This window comes from Carassius auratus, chromosome 18 (genome assembly GCF_003368295.1).
Source record: "Carassius auratus strain Wakin chromosome 18, ASM336829v1, whole genome shotgun sequence".
Classification (NCBI taxonomy): domain Eukaryota; kingdom Metazoa; phylum Chordata; class Actinopteri; order Cypriniformes; family Cyprinidae; genus Carassius; species Carassius auratus.
In genome coordinates this window covers 23,387,009-23,405,234 of record NC_039260.1, presented here as the reverse complement: position 1 = coordinate 23,405,234, position 18,226 = coordinate 23,387,009, and the positions used below count along the sequence as shown (strand labels likewise).

General features: G+C 37.1%; 1 protein-coding gene across 5 annotated transcripts in view; it reads left to right on the top strand.

The window, feature by feature from the left end:
- Positions 1–6,392: 6,392 nt before the first annotated feature.
- LOC113118703 (CMP-N-acetylneuraminate-beta-galactosamide-alpha-2,3-sialyltransferase 4-like) overlaps positions 6,393–18,226 on the top strand; it is a 55,948-nt gene continuing 44,114 nt past the window's right edge. For 2 of the 5 annotated variants that reach the window (XM_026288092.1, XM_026288088.1), the window contains exon 1: positions 7,456–7,805. The gene's annotated coding sequence lies outside the window, so the exon portion shown is untranslated. Of the gene's footprint in view, positions 6,458–7,455; positions 7,806–10,307; positions 10,328–18,226 lie in introns of those variants that run through there. The other 3 variants (XM_026288089.1, XM_026288091.1, XM_026288090.1) reach the window with 3 other exon arrangements.

The window sequence follows — 18,226 nt, the reverse complement described above, 5'->3', positions numbered from 1 at the left end:
GTGTATGTGTATTTCTTGTTTAAGATCAGTCCTTTATATCTTCAAGCAGCAAGCAGATCTTAGAAACTGGTCTTTCCAGTAGTCCTGTTTTTGTCTTCAACTGTACAGAGCGAACAAATCCTTTTTTGTCAGGATATGTCTGGATGATTTTGCCTAATGACCATGAGCCACGTGGAGCTGTTGGATCCATGATGACTACTATATAACCGACAACAAAGTTTCTACATGGTTTCATCCATTTTTGATGTTCCTGAAGCAATGGAAGATACTCCCTTATCCACCTTTTCCAGAAAAGATCAGACAGATATTGGACTTGCCGCCATCTACGTCTGATATACAAGTCACTTTCTTGAAAAAGTCCTGGTGGAAGAAGTGGTTTTGATCTTAATTGTAGGACATGGCTGGGCATGAGAGCTTCCAAGTTGTTTGGATAGTCTGAAAGCTTTGTGATAGGTCGGTCATTAAGAATGACTTCAGCTTCACAAAGAATAGTGTGAAAGCTCTCATCATCCAAGCATTGTTGTCGAAGAGTGGAATACAAAACTTTCTTTACAAGGCGAATGAGCCTTTCCCCCACACCTCCATGATGGGTTCCTGCAGGACGATTAAAGGTCCATTTTATGCCTTCTGATAGAAAGGTACGCTGAATTTCATCATGATCTAATGACTTCAAAGCTTCTCTAAGCTCCCTCTCTGCTCCAATAAAATTAGTTCCATTATCAGATCTTAAATGCACTACTTGCCCACGATGGCACATGAAACGATGAATGCAATTTATACAGGAATTTGTATCCAGAGAGTAGGCTACTTCAAGGTGTACTGCTCGACTAGTCATACAGGTGAACAAAACTCCATATCTTTTCACAACACTGCGACGTCTTTTCATATCAATAGGTCCAAAGTAGTCTACACCAGTATTAGTAAAAGGAGGCGAATCTGGCACAATCCTTTCCTTTGGTAAGTCAGACATTTTCTGTTCTCCAAATTTTCCTTGAAAACATCGACATACGACACACTCAGAGATTACTTTTCTACAAGCCGAGTTTGCTTTAATAATCCAGTACCTTTTTCGCAATGTTGACAGCATGTGGTTTCTCCCTGCATGGCCTAGTTGTTTATGAACATGCTGCATGATAAGTTTGGATATATGATGTTCCTTTGGCAGGATAATCGGACATTTAGTCTCCTCAGGCATTGGTCACAATAGGATTGTGGCCATTCTTCTAAGGCTTCCAACAGGAAATCTGGACTCTGTATCAATCCATTGTCTTTCAAGAAATTTTCAACAGACATGCCTCTAGAGGCATCATCAGCAGGATTCAATTTTGTTCCAACATGTCTCCATTGTGCAACGTCTGTTGCGTTCCTGATGACTGCCACTCTGTTTGCCACAAATGTATGGAACCTCTTTGCATAAATTGCAATGTACTTCAAGACAGTTTGACTGTCTGTCCAAAACATTGACTTGTCTAAATTCATTTGAAGTTCCTTCTTGAGTATCTTGTCAACTCTGACTGCTAAAACAGCAGCTGCAAGTTCAAGTCTGGGTTTTGTTATCTGTTTTAAAGGAGTGATTTTGGTTTGTTTTGTTGATTTTGACAGATGTTCGTCTGGAATACTTGCTAGTACCTTACGACTATTACTCATCCATTTGGATAACTGAAATCCTCATTTAGAACAAACTGCAGTTAAATCTTTAACCATGTGAAGTGCCTCCTCTTCTGTGTGAACAGATGTTAAACAGTCATCTACATATAAGTTATGCGAGATGGTTATCAAGACTCTGTTTGGAAAGCAATCTTTATAATCATCTGCAAGTTTTCTCAAAGCATAATTGCTACAGCTTGGTGATGAAATTGCCCCAAACAAATGAACTTTCATTCTATACTCTTTAAAGCTTTGCGTAATGTCACCATTTGGCCACCACAGAAAACAAAGAAAAACCACATTCCTCTATGACACCTTTACTTGATGGAACATAGCCTCAATGTCCGCCATTACGGTCACATGATCTTGCCTGAACCTGGTCAAAACCACCAACAATGTGTTGGTGAGATTTGGGCCTTGCAGTAATTGTAGAAGAAACAGTCGAGTGACAGAGAAGGACAGCAGCTTGTGAGTGTTTAGTGTCGTTTTCTCATTACTACTGTGTGATCGTCATTGCTAGGAAATTTTTTGTTTTAAATTATGTGTGTCTTACCCTGGTTAATACGTGCTGAAAGTGGCGCTTGGTTTTGCGTTTGACGTTTTCACGTTTCACCGCGGCAGCTTCACAACTTAACATTGACTGACTCTTTATCCTCGTTCTCCCCATTCTCAGAGATGGACGTCACCAAAATTCTCCTGTCCAATCATCCTACTACTTGTCCACTTGATCCGATCCCCACTCACCTCCTTCAAGCAATCTCTTCTTCAGTCATACCTTCGCTTACTCACATTATCAACTCCTCTCTTCACTCTGGAACATTTCCCTTAGCATTCAAGCAGGCTCGGTTAATCCCACTGCTCAAGAAACCATCTCTAAATCCAGCGCTTCTTGAAAACTACAGACCGGTATCCCTTCTTCCATTCATTGCAAAGACACTTGTGCGAGCTGTGTTCAACCAGCTTTCTATGTTCCTTGGACAGAACAACCTCCTGGACAGAAACCAATCTGGCTTCAAAAGTGGCCACTCAATTGAGACTGCTCTGATCTCGGTTACTGAAGCCCTGCGACTAGCAAGAGCAGCTTCAAAATCCTCGGTACTCATCTTACTGGACCTGTCTACTGCTCTTGACACTGTTAATCACCAGATGTCTCCAGTCCACCCTCAGAAAGATGGGCATCTCTGGAACTGCTCTCCTGTGGGTTAAGTCCTAACTCTCTGACAGATCCTTCAGTGTGTCTTGGAGGGGTGATGTTTCAAAGTCACACCACCTTGCTACTGGGGTTCCTCTAGGCTCAGTACTTGGACCACTTCTCTTTTCCATCTAAATGACATCTTTAGGATCTGTCATTCAGAATCATGGCTTTTCTTATCACTGCTACGCTGATGATACCCAACTCTAATTCTCATTCCAGCCAGATGACCCGGCGGTAGCTGCTCGCATTTCAGCCTGTCTGAGTGACATTTCTAGCTGGATGAATGACCATCATCTTCAGCTTAACCTTATGAAGACATAACTCCTGGTGATTCCAGCTAACCCATTGCTTCATCACAACTTCTCTATACAGCTGGGCTCGTGAACCATAACTCCTTCGAGGGCAGCCAGAAACCTAGGAGTTATGATGTATCATCAGTTAAGCTTCACTGACCACATTGCTACAACGACGCGGTCCTGCAGGTTTGCCTTATACAACATTAGGAAGATTAGACCCTTCCTGTCAGAGCAAGTAACCCAATTTCTAGTCCAAGCTCTTGTTCTCTCCAGACTGGACTATTGTAATGCTCTCCTGGCGGGACTTCCTGCATGTACTGTCTGCCTCTGTAGCCTCTGCAAATGATCCATAATGCAGCACTGAGGGTTGTCTTCAATGAGCCAAAAAAAGCTCATGTTACTCCTCTCCTCATCAGGTTACACTGGCTACCAGTAGCCCCTCGCATCAAATTCAAGGTACTGATGCTTGCCTACAAGACTACCACTGGCACGGCACCAACTTAGCTAAACTCACTGGTTAAATCTTATGTGCCCTCCAGAAGTTTGTGCTCTGCAAGTGAACGACACCTTGTGGTGCAATCCCAAAGAAGTTCAAAATCACTCTCACGGACCTTTTCCTGGACTGTGCCCAGCTGGTGGAATGACCTCCCAATCTCAGTTCGTACAACTGAGTCTTTACTCGTTTTCAAGAAACATCTAAAACTCATCTTTTCCGCCTGCACTTAACCAACTAACACCAGCACTTTCCCTTTTCTTGTCTTTTCAAAAACTTGGCTATGCGTTCTATACTAGACTAACTGATACTTGTCATGGAACTTGTATACTGTTGTTGTTCTCTTGTTGACCTGACTGCTTCTATTGTTCTCATTTGTAAGTCGCTTTGGATAAAAGCGTCTGCTAAATTATTAAATGTAAATGTAAATGTAAATTGTGAATTCAAGGACATTCCTTTAAAGACTGCACTTAAATCAAACACAACTCTAATCTTCTTTTTAGGATGGTATACCCCGTGATGTGGGATATACCACACCTTTCCATCATCCCGCTGTAACTGATCTTGTGGTATTAATTCAGCATACCCCTTGCCAATAACATCAGTGATGAAGGCTAAGTATTGTTCTTGAAACTCCTGGTTCTTATTGAACTTTCTTTTCAAGCTCAATAAACGCTGTTCCAAAAGGCACCTATTATTAGGCATGAGAACGTCATGCTTCCTAAATGACATGTCAATACAAAAATGACTATTTTCAGTGGTAATTGACTGATCCATTTTCTCCATAAAACGTTCAACTTCAGCATCCAGTTTGGGAATATTAACAACATCCAAATATTTCCATTTTCTTAGATCCCTTTGATCAACTACATTTCCTTTGTTTACAGGTATTGTCTTCTGAGTAAAGACTTCTGGCAAATCCAAGAATTTATCCTCAGACATTGTAACAACTGGGGTGAAGGAGTGGCAGGAAGCAAGTGCGAGATTAATTTAATTTAATGAAGACAATGATACAAGACAATACTGAGAGACATATAACGCTGGGAGGAATGCACAGTCCAAGATGGTGGTGATGAGTGATGAATCTTGAAGGCGGAGGTGAGTTGGCAGCAGGAGAGGGTGACACAGGAACTGCAGGGAAGCGAGCCAAAGGTAAGTGGTGTTGCTTGGTGGTGGGTTGCATAGAGTGGACGGGGTTCCGGGGAGACACGGACATCCAATGCAGAAACACACAAGAAAGCAAAGCATAGGTCACAAACATGAAACAACGCTCTCACGAACACAAGACATTAGACAAGCCAATATATAGGAATGAGTAATGAGTGACAGCTGTTGCTGATGACAATTAGCGGAGACGCCCACAAACTAATCAGTGGTGACGCGTAACAAACAGACTTAACCCACAAAGTGCAAAACGCAGAGATCACGGTTCACCAACAGTGACAGACATTCCTGATACCTCTTATCCAGTGAGCACAGATGTATTAACCAAATTTTAAATTAATCATTTAATTGATATGTGAAATAAAAAAAGACAAAATGACAGTACTGTCCAGGGTGGTTTGGCAACATTACGCATGTAATTTCATCAGTCGCAACTCCATTAACTCCACTTAAAAAATATTATCTAGAGTTCAAGATATTTCTTTAATGCTGTTGTTGGACACTAGAACTAGAAATCGGTCACCTTCAGTGGCTGTGGCTTTCCCTTCAGTAGTATGGCATCCGGTAATATTCAACCATCTTGGGTTGCAGACATTTTTAATTAACTTACAGTATTCTTATTACAGTCTCCATAGAGGAACCTGAATTCCATGGATTGGTCCAGGAACCAAGAAATCTGTGAACTGATCCATCTCTATCTCTAGCTCTCTCTGATTTTATTTTCTTGTCCTAAAGGAACATCCACTGTCCATTATGGATTGACTGAAACACATTATTTCCATTGTAAACCAAGAGGTGAAATGTTGCCAGTGATATTTAAAAGTCATTCTTAAAAGAATAGTTCACCCAAAAATTTGAATGTACTGACCAGATGTAGGTGCATTTATTTCTTCACCTGATTTGGAGAAACATAGCATTACATCACTTGCTCATCAATGGATTCTCTGCAGTGAATGGGTGCCGTCAGAATGAGGGTCCAAACACTTGATAAAAACATCACAATAAATCCACAAGTCCATCAGTTAACATCTGAGGAAGATCTTGGATATCAATCCATCAAGACCTTTTTTATAATCAAACCAATGTTTCTAGTCAAAATACGAGTCCATAATTCATAATTATGAACTTTAATAATTACTTTAAAGTAGAAAGATTGCTGGCAACAGATCACCATAAATTATTCGTTTTATTCAATCCATAATGGTCACTGGATGTTTCTCAGGAAATAAATCAAATAAAATCAGAGAGAGACAGAGATGGATCAATTCATGGACTTCCTGGTTCCTCCATGGAGACTGTAATACGAATACTGTAAGTTAATTATCAATTTCGGCAACCCAAGATGGCCAGATATTACCAGAATGCCGCCCTATTGAAGGAAAGCCACAGCCTCTGAAGATGACTGATTATTATTATTCTAGTGTCCAACAACAGCTTTAAAGAGAATATCTGAAGAGTGGAATTGGTTTTCTCTGTGATTGATGTAATGACTTGTGTAATAATGTTGCCCAACCTCGTTGCAGAGTACTGCATTTTGTCCTTTTTTTCTGTCACATATCAATGAAATGATTAACTTAGGAAATCAATATCATTCAAACCCCCACTTCAGTTCAGTTATAAGGGTTTGAAGGTTGAGGAGAGCAGAGATCATACGTGAGCTCGGTAAGTCCCTCTCTCCACATTGCTTTATTTGTGTGAATCATTGAAATGTGGACATGCCTTTACTAATGAATAGTAAATTGATAATATGTTAATTCTCAGGTTCTCTAAAACATTTTTTGCCAATTTAACTTTTTTTTTTTTTTAATGATGATAGATGCATTTTTTGGACTAAAACTATTTATTTCAACTGATATTTTCACATTTTCATTGCACTGCTAGCCTTAAGCTGTGCATGAGTTGCAAAGTTCTTAATCTCAGAAATGCTTCAAATTTATTGTTTTTCAGCTTTTACATTGTTGTGACTGTTAATAGGCCTTTAACAACGAAAACATGTTCTCGTGAGTTTTATTTAACCTGTGAAATGAGTCAACACAGTGTCAGTGTAACTGGAACATAAATTTACATTGGATTAAAAAAAAAAACAAAACATAAAAACCATAGAGGACTTTGCCTCCTCATTTCAAAACACCACAGCTGTGCCGCAGGAATACGTGATGGAAACTATTCAAATTTCTTCACCAGTCTGTGCACAATAATTTCCCTAAAACTGTCAACTCAGTAGCCTAAATAATTTTTTTTTTTTTTTTTTTTGCAGAATTGTGTTTGCTGTGGTTTCTTCCAGCAGAAACAGACATTTTTATTTTTTTTTGTAACACTTTTGTCACAGTATGCACTCTGTCCCTTTCTGATTCTTTCTTCTCAGTGGTTTAACGCCATATACACTATTATCTGTATTTCTCAGTCGTTTATTTGCCAATAGTCAATGCATCTTGGCTGCAAAACACCATTTGAAAAGTTTTGTCCAGGATTAAAGACCTGAACTCGCAGGCCTTTAGTGACAACATAACAACATCGAAGCGTAAAACGATTCATAAAACAAAAACGTCCCTCAGAAGACGCGACGAATAAATCCGCTAGTTTGCAGCATCATAACACGAACGACTGAACTTTCCTACACAGACCTCACCAGTCAGTCCCGTTTGCGCATGCGCAGTCGGACAGTGTTTAGTGGGTACACTCTGTGCAGTACAGTGGTGTGGCCCACTGGAAGAGCCCCATGAAAACAGCGAGAGATAGATACCGATGTTATTGCGAGCCAAAAGAAGCGATTGTTTCCGTTCTGTGCGCTTGAAGGAGACGCTGAAATCAGAGAAGTCATCTAACGGCGCCTCCCATTATTTGAGGAGCAAAGACGCTCGCGAGCGCACACTTAAAACGCGCAACTTTGCTCGTATGATGTGACTGTACAGCGCTTGATCTGGGGGACAGGGGGGACTCTCCGGACAGTCCACATTCACTTTACGGACTATCTTTGTGCTATTAACTATATCTAGTTACGTGCATCCTGGTAAGTAGATTTAAGTCGCAATCAAGTAAGTTTTAAAACCTAGTGCGCTGCCTAGGCTACTCCATGTTGATGTTGTCTGAACATGTTGTCTATGCAGGCTGCTCACTGCGTTTTGAGACAGTTTACATTAAAATCGGAAAACAACGCATACACGATTGCTTAATATTTTGCGCTCTTAACTTTCCCTTGTCGCTTTTCTGTTTCGTAACGTGCTGTTAAACTCCTGTCGAGTGAGACAGTTGAGATTGAAGCTTCTTGATGCCAGCAGTGCAATAGCTAATCCGTTAGGTGCTGATTAGTTGGATCGGTTTTAGTTCTGTTGTTGACATCTGTTGTTGCTTTTATCTACAGGTTTAAGATGGTTTTAGGGTAACTACACAAAAACTAGATGCTGAAATGAAGTGATTTTTCACATGCTATTTATTTTGCTTATGTATACAAACATATCATAAATTGATAATAGGCATACGTAGTTTATATTTTCCACAATAAACGTGTACAGTTGAGATGAAAATGCAACTTATATGGTGTAAGCTGCAAATACAATTTATTACTAAATTACAATTGTGCATTAAAAAAATAAAAAATAAAACATGTTTTATTGAATACAGATTCAGTTAAACAAAATAGCAACACATGTTTAACACTAGAAAAGATATGGCAAACAGTAAAAATAACAATATACAGTACATATTTTATAACCCTATACCCCTAAATCTACCCATTACTCGAAACTTTCTGCATTTTTCCTTTTTTTTGTGTCATTCTGTATGAATTATAAGTCCCTGCATGGCATAATTTCATAAAATATGTCTATTTTTAGAGCACAGAGCTATTCACCGAAAGGACATGGTTAAATAAAAAATCTCATCTTATATATTGATATCTTTGGAGTGGAAAGACACACACATTTAATTTTTCCCACGATCAAAGATAACACTAATACACATGTGTGGAATAAAAATCACAGCTTGTGGTTCTTGTGTGCACAAGTTATTTAAGGTGTTTAAACTGCACAGATGTCTCAAATGTACCCCTATCTGATTGACAACTGGCTTTCCAGCAGAAAAGTGTCTCAATTCTTTTAGAAGTAGCAAACCAGTTTAGGATTGATAGATTGAATGGTTTTTAGGGCAGGGAAACAATGCTTACGAAGAAAACATTCTGTGGTTTGAACCTGCCACTTTCACTCGCCACTTTCATTTCCCCATATCTTTAGCTATGGAGCGCCAAATTACTCAAAATGAAATTATTAAATACATTTTGAATAAATCAATAAATTGTGATAAAATAATTTAATACATAAATTATTATTATTATTTTAATCATCTAGTCTCTAAGCTTTATGCATACACATTTGATGAAATCAAGTTTTTGTACATTCGTGTGTGACTGGCAGACAGTCTTATTACAAAAGTCTTCTATCTCGTACCCTTATGAAAGCCAGGGTCTGATTGCATCAGTCTGGCTAAGAACGACAGACCATATAAACATTAGGAAATGATTAGCGATTCACTCAAGCTTTTAAAGGCACTTCAAATGTTTTCATCAAGGCATCGAAAGGCAGTTGCTTGGTAATGCACTTGTGGTGAGGATATGAGACAGGTCGTTTGAGGTGGCTCCTCCTTTCAACGCTGTTATTCTTTAAATGTTGAGTGTGCAAATTGTCACAAGTTCTTCAGATGTCAAAAGTCTTGGCCTTTTCCTAACTCAACAGTTCATTGCATCATTTGCCTTTGGTCCTACAGATAAAGGGTCAAGCTGTGCATGCTTTTGTGAGATAGTTTGGAGGCAGTTCAGAGAGAGCTTCTTCTTCCCTTTCTTGTTTGCAAATGACTTTTAGTCAGATTTCCACATCATGAGCAGCCATATGCTAAAACATGTTAACGCGTCTGTTGTGACTACATGACACATTGGTAGTTATTTTATTTATTTATTTATTTATTTTATTTTAAGACTGAGATTCTTATTTATTTAATTGTAATATTTATTGTCAGTCAAACGTTTTAGATGTAAAATATTAATGTGAGATTTTAGGTTGTAATTACAGTAATTTAACAACACATTCGTAAGTTTTTATGCAAAATATTTAATCTATTTTTAGTTATTTAAAAAAAAAAAGAGTAAAATATTTATGCTGGTATAAGGCTGCGTAATCAAAAATGATACTGTTTTGTGATTGAAGTGCAACATGACATTACAATTTATATGAAAATGTCAGATCCAGACACACACAAAAAACAAAGACTCTTCTGCTTTCAATGTTGTTCACACTAGGGTTGTGCCAATAAACTAAAGTATCATGTATCAAAGATAGCAAGTTGATTTTTATTAATATTACTATTATTACTTTTTTATTATTATTATCAGGCTAGTAATACTATCTAATTAACATTATTATGCATCTTTTTCTTCTCAAGACATTAACTGCTGGACTGGAGTGCTGTGGATTATTGTGATGTTTTTATCAGCTGTTTGGACTCTCATTCTGACGGCACCCATTCACTGCAGAGCATCCACTAGTGAGCAAGTGTTTAAATCATATATATTTTTCCAAAAATGTCCTCTTAAAAAATTAACTCCGATCTCAGATGTAATGAGGCAGAGTACATTTTCATTATTTGGTAAAGGTTTTCTTTAAGCTCATTACTCTTTGAAATTTAATGAAGTCAAACTGAAGTGCAGGTACACTGCTGTACCTTTTTCCATTATGACTTTCATATTCCCAAATGAGAATTTGAGAAGCCTTGCACTTTTCAAATGTAGAAAAAAATTAAAATGTCAATGCCACGGGAACCACCCACACTAAACTATAATATCAACATAATACTCAGCATAGCTGGCTGAAGTGCACAGTGGTGGCATGGTTCTCTCCATGTGATCCTACCTGAGGTTAAACCTGAAATGTGGTTACATTACCAACCATAACCACTTTTTCTGTTTGCTCTCCGTTTGCCACACAGACCAGCATTGTTTCAGAGGTCGGGTCGGACCGTGGCCTCACAGACTTGCAGCATGTGGTGCTCATTAGATGCACTTTGAATGCAGTTCTGTGTTTTTTTACATGAAGAGCATGCAGAATAGAAGTGGAAGACTTGAGCCATTCAGAAAGGTGATGGGGTTAGATGTAATTAGACGATTTGGGATTGATGTTAAAGTTTTACTTTAATTTAGTTAGGTGTGTAGGAATGATCATCACTGTTTAAACATTCAGGGAACATTTGTCTGCTGGATTTGCATCTGACGTCAACGCTTCATTAGTGGACTGGACTTCTTTGTATGCATTGCCCAATAAGAATGGTGAAGAATCAGGTCTGAAGTGAAATTTCTAATCTTAAACGAAAAGAATGGATGCTGTTAAAAAGTTAGAGCAATCTCACAATGTAGTCTGAATTCGACTCATCAGAAAGTTCACTGGTGCCAGACTTATTTATTATGAATTAGAGGTTTGACAATGAATCAGCACAATAAACGAATGCTAAGAGTAAGAATAGGAGTCCGTTTGTAACATTATTGTTATCAACAGCTGTTGAAGGAGTGTTCAGTTTCAGTTTCAGTTTCAGTTTCATTTATTTATATAACACATTTAAAAACGACAGAGCTGACCAAAGTGCTGCACAGAGAAGCAGAGAAGTAAAAGTTTAGCATAAAACAAATTTACAATACATAATACACGACACTAAATATATACACAGTAAAACTGTATACAGCAGTTACCATGAATGATCAGTGTATAGGCCTTATTATATAATAACATTTAAAAGTACAGTAAATAGTGTTATCCTTTAGTTTGCTTCGTAAAATGCATTCATTTATAATGAAGGTAATTTCACCAATACAAATTCCTCGTTCCTCCTATTAGTGATTCCAATGTTCTGTCAGTGAGCTGTTGAAAATGAAAATGGAAATGTTTGATGTTTTTTGCACTTTGGTTTTGGGAGTTTTAGAACATTCCCACCATTTGTTAGTCGACGCCAAAAAAATTGGTTAATGTCAAATATGTTAATTAGAATCAAGTGTTTCACAGAAGTGCTCTTAGGCTGGGCATGCTTTGCTCTGACTGCTGAATGATGGTTGTGTCTGGACGCAGAGCCAGGGTTAAACTGGGTAAGCTGTGAGCTCAAGCCTTTCAAGATTATTGGATTCTATTTCCAACAGCTCATAGCTATTTTTATACCATCTCTCATGTGGATTGAAACAAATATACTGTTTAACTGCAGATAAATGCATTTAAAATGCATGTTAAAATTATGTGATTTTTGAAGTTGTGTTTATTGATACTATTCTTGTTGGTTGGCGAGTTTGCAAATGATTTTAAATGAGTTTTTTTTGTTAACTTCGGTGAAAACAATCCTTTTCTCATGGTTTTCAAGTTTCCACAGACATTTAGAATGATTCAGTTGCACAACATGAACTTCATATTGGCAAAGTTTGACATTCGAGTGAGAAAAATAAATAAATAAATAGCTGCAGTTTGGATTTCTCCTGTAAATAATGGTAAAAACATACAGAAGTCATTATTTATTTATTTGTTCTTAGAAAAATATGGAGCCAGAATGATCTCAATAATAATTCATGCAAAAAAGAAATTCATATGCATGAAACCTAATTCACGTGCACAAAAATTATATATAAATTCACAAAAATAATGATTCACATGCACAAAATAAAAATACATATTCATTAAATACGTTTCACAAATGAAACACACAATTCACAAACGTACAACTGTAGACAAAAAGTTTTGAATGTTTTGAATCACCTTGGAATCATGTGTGTGTTTTTGAGACTTTACCGGCAGTGCACTTCTCCAACGTGCGACACTCGTACTCTTTAGCCAATCAGATGCTAGCTCAACATTCAACCAATCATATCCCATCAAGAACGCAGCACTCAAGGAGCTCAGGTTTGCACACCTTTTGCAATCTGACTTAATTACTACGGAAATGAAGCTTTACGTCATCAATCCAAAATGGCGAAAGAAGAACAGGATGCACGGGTAAGTTAATACTTTATTTTATAATGTTTCATAAATTAATATTGCTAAAATAACACAGATAACCACTTTATAAAGTCTTTATAAACAATTCGTTGTCTCATAACACATTTGACAATCAAGATAGTCAATTTGTAATTTTAAAATGAAAATGCAATCATTCAGCATAGTAAAAGTAGCATGTCTTTCTAAACTGGTGTTTGGTATGTCTGTTTGAACTTAAAATAATAAATACGTAAAGCATGTTGTATTGGAGGATGACTAAAACAATTGATCTTTGAGAGCTTTGTGCAGCACATGTACAGATAAAGAGCTTGATGTCTTTGTCACAGAGTTAAGTTAAGAACTCCATGACAGACGCAGGATATCATATTGTTTGAGGGGCTCTACTGGCACAGGGCCACCACGTACAGTTTGAGTTGTAGACAGTTCTCTCCAGGATGAACGACATGCAATGTTTTGTTCATAGAACATACTGTGATCCTTACCCCATAAACCTTACCCCATAGTTCTAAAAAAAACACAGCTAGAAATTGTCAATTTTTTTATGTTTATTATATTATTATATTATATTACTAATTCTCCTATTAATGTATTTAATAATAATAATAATAATAATAATAATAATAACTTTTATTTGTATAAGGTGGCCTATTATAATTCGGCTATCAAACTGCCCAGCTATTTCACTTCAGCACCGCATTTCACACACACACAGACACGTGTGAAAGAGGATAGTCGCTGAAGAAGTTAAAAAGCTTTGACTCGGATAACTCATTAAATCCATGAAATGAAAGAGATAGATAATGAGGAGTTGGTGTCAGACACATTTAATGGCTGCTACACGGCAACGCGCTCTTCTCATACACGAGAGATTAACACTTTTATGGCGTTACAATTAAAGTAAAGGCAAAATAATAACAAGGCGGCAGAGTGAACTTATCATCCATAGAGGTTCTCACTTAGTCCTTCTCTTAAAGACTGATCACTAATATCACAGGTGTAAATCGTCTGCAGATATAAGGTACTTCATTACACTTTAACAAGTAAACTGAACCGCCTATATGTGTGCAATATTTTAAGCGAGCCCTCACTAACTGAGTTTAATACCACAGTTATGTTAGAACGCATCTCGTTCTTGTTAAATTTCAGCCTCTGGATCTGATTCTGGATCATAAATAAACGGCTGAATCTGACTGTAAGCCATGGATTGTTTTGGATGATGTTTTTTCCCTCACGGTAATGTCACAGCTTCCACATGCTCTCAACACAAAAGCCTACTGGCACTCGTGATTCTTTAGCTCCGCCCACACGTCACGCCTCCAGCCGGTCATGTTTTTCCGGGAAAAATCGGTACAGACTATCTTTCTCTTATGAATATAATAAAACTAAAGACTTTTTGGAGTTATGAAGGATGCAGTACTACTCTATAGGTACTCAAGATTAACAGGATATTGAGTGAAAACGAGCATTTCACCCCCCCTTTAAATCATTTAGCAGATGCTTTTATCTAAAGTGACTTACAAATGAGAACAATAGAAGCAGTCAGGTCAACAAGAGGACAACAACAATATAAAAGTGCCTTGACAAGTCTCAGTTAGTCTAGTACAGAACACATAACCAGGTGTTTTTATTTTTATTTTTGAATATAAAAGACAAGAAAAGGAAAAGTGTTAGTATTAGTTGGTTAAGTGCTGGTGAAGAAGATGTGTCTTTAGATGTTTCTTGAAAATGAGTAAAGACTACCACCAGAGTAAAGAGGTCATTCCACCAGCTGGGGACAGTCCAGGAAAAGGTCCGTTTGAGTGATTTAGAACTTTTTTGGGATGGCATCACAAGGTGTCGTACACTTGCACAGCGCAAACTTCTGAAGTTGGGTGGCTTGCTCTGATAGGAAGGGTCTAATCTTCCTAATGTTGTATAAGACAAATCTGCAGGACAGGGTCGTTGTAGCTTCTACAGGGCCGTCTGTGAAGCTTACCTGATGATCCATCGCAACTCCTAGGTTTCTGGCTGTCCTGGAAAGAGTTATGGTTGATGAACCCAACTGTATAGAGAAGTTGTGATGAAGCAATGGGTTAGCTGGAATCACCAGGAGTTCGGTCTTCGTAAGGTTGAGCTGAAGGTGATGGTCATTCATCCAGCTAGAAATGTCACTTATCTGACTGGAATGAGAAGTAGAGTTGGGTGTCATCAGCGTAGCAGTGATAAAAGCCATGCTTCTGAATGACAGATCCTAATGTAGATGGAGAAGAGAAGTGGTCCAAGTACTGAGCCTTGAGGAACCCCAGTAGCAAGGTGTTGTGACTTAGAAACATCACCCCTCCAAGACATGCTGAATGATCTTTCGGAATAGGTAGGACTTAACCCACATGAGTGCAGTTCCAGATATGCCCATCTTTCTGAGGGTGGACAGGAGAATCTGGTGATTAACAGTGTCAAGAGCAGTAGACAGGTCCAGTAAGATGAGTACTGAGGATTTTGAAGCTGCTCTTGCCAGTCGCAGGGCTTCAGTACCCGAGAGCAAGGCAGTCTCAGTTGAGAGGCCACTTTTGAAGCCAGATTGGTTGCTGTCCAGGAGGTTGTTCTGTCCAAGGAACATAGAAAGCTGGTTGAACACAACTTGCAAACGTCCATCTCTGAGAGTGGACAGAAGGAGGAGAAAGAGTGTGCATCGGTCATTGTGAAGTTGTCCTCAGTCTGCGGTGTGGAGAATTGGTTACTGATGGTTCTTGTCTTATTTGTGAAGAAAACTGCAAAGTCGTCCGCTTTAAGAGTCAATGGAGGAGGTGGTGGAGGCGGATTAAGAATAGAAGAGTTAAGTTCAACTTTACTCCAAATATATCAACTTACCCGTTTTGAATACTTTATATTTAATGTGTTCGTTTATGTCCAATATTAGTGTTAAACTGCTGGACTTGATGAAATCTACTATTAATTTTCACCGGTGACTGATTTAGCAGAACATTTAGACTGATAACTTCCGTGCGCAGATGTGGCAGATTTGTCACAGGACGCACGATATGACAGTTGCGTCTGACTATATATGAACAAGCTGATGTAAATACAGTATTTTTATATTTAACATTAGTTTATCAGTATGTTTGAGAGTATATTTTTATTATTGGTGATTCCATATGCTCTCTCTCACGCACCTGTGTGGTTTAAAAAAACAAATAGCTATGCTATGACAAGAACAAAGAGTCTCTCTCTTGCTTCACCCATGCACGATAATATTGTGTATCGTCGATCTCTGAACTGGGCTGACGATATGACAATTTGAAAAATGACCATATCGCATGAAACTACTATAAAAATTATAGTGAGAACTTGACACTTCTAAAATAGCCACATGCTGTGAACAAAATGCTCTTTTTGGATGTTGGGGAGGTCTTTTTATGTGTGTTGGTTGAATTGGTCTTTGGGTGAATAGATGGTTATTCAAGAAAGGTAAGACTTGTTTAAATGTTTGTTAGAGGTTTAAGTATTTAACCCTGAAAACCTACTATAATTGTAATCTTTATCGGCTGTGCACCGAATGTGTGGCATCCCATAATAATGGATGTTAAAAACTTGTGAAATTTGGCACACGGATAGTGTATGGAAAATATCCCTTGCTTTATTGGAGATTTATGGTGAGAAACAACACCATTTAAATGAAAGTGATGGCAGCAGAGGACCACTCATTGGCTCATTCTACTAATTAATATGTTCTTTAGGTTTTACGGTGGATTCATATTTAGACATTGTAAAATCACTATTAAAACATTTGAAATCACATTTTGGCAAAGGATATCATCAGTTCTTACAGTTATACCACATGATTATAGTAAAAGCTGAGAATTGAATTATAGAGGAGACATTCAGTTACCTATCATTTATTTCAAAAACATACATTAACAACAACATGTGCATAAATGTAGAATCGGTAATCACTATATTTGTTATTGTACTTTCATATATTGTTTCAGAAACTGTACTGTGTATTTTCTTGTGTTCATATGTATCTGTTTCATAGAGACTGGGAACACAGACAGGTTTCCACAGACGTATTAGTATAAAATTGCAAAATGTTTCTTTTATGTTTAAATAATATATCAATATTATATTTATATATTATATTTATTTATTTTTTCATGTTTTGCCCTTCCCTTTATAGCCTGCTAAAGTGGTTTCTAATTATATATATATATATATATATATATATATATATATATATATATATATATATATATATATATATTTTTTTTTTTTTTTTTTTTTTTTTGCAGAGTAAGAGGTGGAAATGTGGGAATTGCAGAACTAATGTTTTGGCAGTTTGTGGCACTGATTAAAACAACTTCATTGTGGGTAAAAGTGGTAAAAGTGATCATGCTACTTTTACTATGCTGAATGATTGCATTTTCATTTTAAAATTACAAATTGATTGTCAAATGTGTTAAGAGACAATGAAGTGTTTATAAAGACTTTATAAAGTTCATAAAGTTGTTATCTGTGTTATTTCTGCAATATTAATTTATGAAACATTATAAAATAAAGTAATAACTTACCAGTGCATCCTGTTCTTCTTTCACCATACTGGATTGATGACGTTAAGCTTAATTACCTGTAGTAATTATGTCAGATTGCAAAAGGTGTGCAAACCTGAGCTCCTTGAGTGCTGTGCTCTTGGCGTGATATGATTGGTTGAATGTTGAGCTCGCATCTGATTGGCTGAAAAGTATGAGTGTCACACGTTTGAGAAGTGCACTGCCGGTAAAGTCTCAAAAAACACACACATGAATCCAAGGTGATTCACACATTCACAGTCACGATAAACTCGTAATTTTTAAACATTCAAAACTTTTCGTATACAGTTGTACATTTGTTAATTGTGTATTTCGTTTGTTAAACGTATTTAATGAATATGTATTTTTTATTTTGTGCATGCGAATCGTTTTTTGTGAATGTATATATGATTTTCGTGCATGTGAATTAGGTTTCATGTGTGTGAATTTGGCTACACGTGTGCATCTTGTTTTTTGTGTGAATTATTATTGAGATCATTCTGGCTCCATAGAAAAAGTACAATTAAACAGCACACAAACAATATAGAAAAAAACAAAAAAGTTTACTAAATTTAAAGCATTATTTAAAAAAGAAAAATTATACCTGAAAAGCCTTTTTCGCCTCTGATAAATATGATTGTTTGAAATATGTATGTATCATATAGATCATTCTGGCTCCATAGAAAAAGTACAATTAAACAGCACACAAACAATATAGAAAAAAACAAAAAAGTTTACTAAATTTAAAGCATTATTTAAAAAAGAAAAATTATACCTGAAAAGCCTTTTTCGCCTCTGATAAATATGATTGTTTGAAATATGTATGTATAAACATACATATTTCATTATCATTTTTATATATACACATTTACATTTAG